Below are 3,307 nucleotides of genomic sequence, written 5' to 3'. Positions count from 1 at the left end.
ACTTCCATGGTGGAAAGTGTATTTTGTAAAATAGAAAAAAGGGAATATATTGAAATAGACACTTGTGATCTGGGAAGGAGGAGAATGTAATGTAAAACTAAACCTACAACAATTTGCATCACATTTATAAGACATGGTGTACCAAAGGGAGTAGAAAATTAATGCAAATAGGATTTTTCAGTATTCTTTTGATTAAATTAAAGTTCCAGAAGTTGCCCTTAGTGATGCTTGCAATGAATAAGAGTATACCCCGAAATTTGCATTCACTTCAAAGCAAGGGGGAAATATCACTTCTAAATTAACTGATTGCTACAGAATAAAGTTACTATAGCTCTTAACAAATTTTAGTAAATCAGAAGCCACTTCTTCTATTCAGTAGAACGAATGTAAGTTTCAATTGTAACCCATATCAACTGTTCGCGCACTTAAAATCCCAGGTAAAAAGTTACAGTGTGAACATAGTACGCAAAATATAAAATCATGTAACCACTTTGAAATATATAAATGAAGCCAAATTCTAGGATTAGATTACCACTATGCAGATTGTATTTTTGCTATTGATTTCCATTTAATTGTGCTCCAAGATGAGTGCCAACATGCATGAAAACGTGCAAGCAGTTTAGTGTACAATTTCTAAGGAACACTTCTTACAACTCCTTTTGGTCTCAAGTTTAGCATTGCTAAGTGCTGTCAGAGCACTAAAACCAGGCTAGAGATACCAAATAGCAGAAAGGGCCAACAAAAGTTAGCTGACCCAGGTTGCCACCCTACATGTGGTGAACCCAATTCAACCCCTTGAGCCCAGCAGTCCTCACGGTCATCTCAAACCAGTAGACTGCTCGGCGCATGGAAGCAGGGCAGTCGGCCAGCACGACTCCGTCATCATGGTCGTGGTTGTTGACGCAAAGGTACTGTACGGACAACTTGTCAATGAACACGCAAAAGGACTGAGCTATTGGCATTGTCGAGCTCGGATAGCATGGGATCCAAGTACAACAATGTTGCGGCAGCCGCTGTCGCCAAGCTCATCATGTCCACCGTCGTCGTCACTGGCACCGATTTTAACGTCGCCTCTTTCTGGTACCCCACCTCTCGCCAATCTAACATATGGCAAATAAACCATCAGAATAAAGTAACGAGGAAACGGAGATTTTTATGTTCCTCCAGCACAAAACACGGTACAAGCCGCCGAGTGAGTTCATCACCTTCATGCTCTTCCCCAAGTTGAACTTATTCTGGTGTTTTCCTGCTTGGTACTGCCATCAACATAACCAAAATATGATAGACTCAGTAGTAAAGATAATTGATGTTCACAGCAGCAACAGGTGAAAACATAATCAAATGAAATGCTTACAGCAGCAGCAGGAACATTCGGCGTCTTGTAGGCTCCGTGCGCCGGGACCAAGAGTATAAATAATTTTACACATACAACGAGCTTCCACAATAAAAAAGCAGACTTGAGTGATTTCTACACAACCTATACATGAGATTACGACAATAAGTAAACATCAAAAACACAATACTATAAATCTACATTCATAAATTCAGTGCTATATATAAGTATTCATCTAGGTAAAAATAAACATCAAACCATAATACCTTTATGCCGCCATACCCCTACCTGCTCCTCCCATAGCACTACCACCACCCGTCGTCCTTTACGCCTACATTCATAAATTCAGTGCTATAAGTATTCATCTAGGTAAAAAGCAAACATCAAACCATAATACCTTTATGCCGCCACATGCCAGGTTTCCACAGGCAACCTCCTCCGTTTACCGGCTCCGCCCATAGCCCTACCACCACCCGTCGTCCTTTACGCCACCAGGCGTATGTTGCCACTTGCCAGTCCCTGCCATAGTTACCGGATTCGTAGTCCACTAATTCGGGTTTGGGATTTGCGATTCGGTAGTGCCTACGAATCGAGTTCGGTGGGGTGAATTCGATGAGCAGGTCGTGAATTCGATGAGCAGTTCGTGAATTCGATGATTCTGATTCGTGAATAGTTTTTTCACAAAGAAAAGAAGTTAGTTCTCCAAAAAAAGAGAAGAAAGTTGAATAGTTAAAAGCAGGGAATGGACTTGGAAAATGCCAATGCATTGTTGACTCTTCGTCCATAGAAAGCTCTTCATCAGCACTCAAATCAATGGCACAAATATCAAAATCTGATTAGAAGATGAATGGAAGGAAAGTTCCCACCACAAATTTCGATTGGAGGCCCACATGACGTACTGATTAGTCTCATCCAAATCAAATTAATTCTTCGAAAAAAAATCCAAACACGACCTATCGTCTTCTGAAGGAAGCCCGAGCTATTCCCCAGCTCCAGCCCGTGCATTCTCCAAATCCCAGAGCTCCTAAATCCAGACCGCCAACAGAGTACAGAGATACAGCGGTTTACTAGTGACCGAGGTGCTGTGCGCGCGGAAAAGAAGGTGATGCTTGACGGAGGCGATGCGGAAAAGCAGGGCGCTGTTGAACGGAGGCGAGTCGTCGGAGTCGATATCTTCATGGCCGTCACGCCAGGTCTTGTCAGCCGTCGTCGTTCTCCCGCCACCGCGTCCTGGTCGCGGTCGCTGTGTCGTGCATCAGCTACCACGCATGCGCCGCGTCGAGGTCGCTGCTGCTCGGCCACCAAGTCTGGGCCGCAGTTGCATATCCACTGATTGGCGTGAGAAGATGCGGTGGAGCGAGGGTAAGGAGATGGCATTACCTGGGCCGTCGTTCGTCGCTGCTATTGATGCGGCACTCCTGTTCGTCGCCCCTGCCACATCGAGCACCTCATGGACTCGGTGATGAAGAGAAGAGATGCAGATCCACCGCTCCAATCTGGGAGGAGGCCGGCGGCGGTGATTCCTCTCTGCAAGACACGGGATCGATAGCGAGGGGTCTGGTGGACCGGGGTGGGAGTTGGGAGTTGGGACGTGCGTGCGTGTGGGTTGTTTTATTTTCTTTTCTTTTTTTCTATCGTGCACGGAGGGGTTGTGTGGAGGTCCGATTTTTCCTTCACGGGCACAAGTTACGTACGAGGTTGGAGAGGTCGAACCACGAGGGGAGGTCGAACCATCACGAAGTTCGATCCCCCTTTAATAGTAGAGACAACTTGTAAAATGGACCTAACCAGTCTCATAACTTGCAGCCAATATGCAAACTTTAATCATGGATCAATCAAAGCTCGACAAGTGGACTCCTCGGGCCCGAGCCGGTCAGCGCCCGCGTTTTTGCAAAGAGCCCACTGCCTTTCCTTGTTATCAACCCGCAGTACAGGCTGGACAGCCACGGGGGAGCACCTGAATTTATTATGTCG

At 45.7% G+C, this 3,307-nt stretch overlaps 1 long non-coding RNA gene across 1 annotated transcript; it reads right to left on the bottom strand.

Moving 5' to 3' along the window:
• Positions 1 to 523: 523 nt before the first annotated feature.
• Positions 524 to 2,943, bottom strand: LOC123078364 (uncharacterized). Its single transcript, XR_006437386.1, has 5 exons — positions 1,731 to 2,943; positions 1,600 to 1,664; positions 1,355 to 1,477; positions 1,206 to 1,256; positions 524 to 1,100 (listed from the first exon to the last, which is right to left on the bottom strand). It is a non-coding gene; the product is annotated as an uncharacterized lncRNA (long non-coding RNA).
• Positions 2,944 to 3,307: the final 364 nt, after the last annotated feature.

This window comes from Triticum aestivum, chromosome 3D (genome assembly GCF_018294505.1).
Source record: "Triticum aestivum cultivar Chinese Spring chromosome 3D, IWGSC CS RefSeq v2.1, whole genome shotgun sequence".
Classification (NCBI taxonomy): Eukaryota; Viridiplantae; Streptophyta; class Magnoliopsida; order Poales; family Poaceae; genus Triticum; species Triticum aestivum.
The sequence above is the reverse complement of the archived record's forward strand: the minus strand, read 5'-3'. Positions and strand labels throughout refer to the sequence as shown.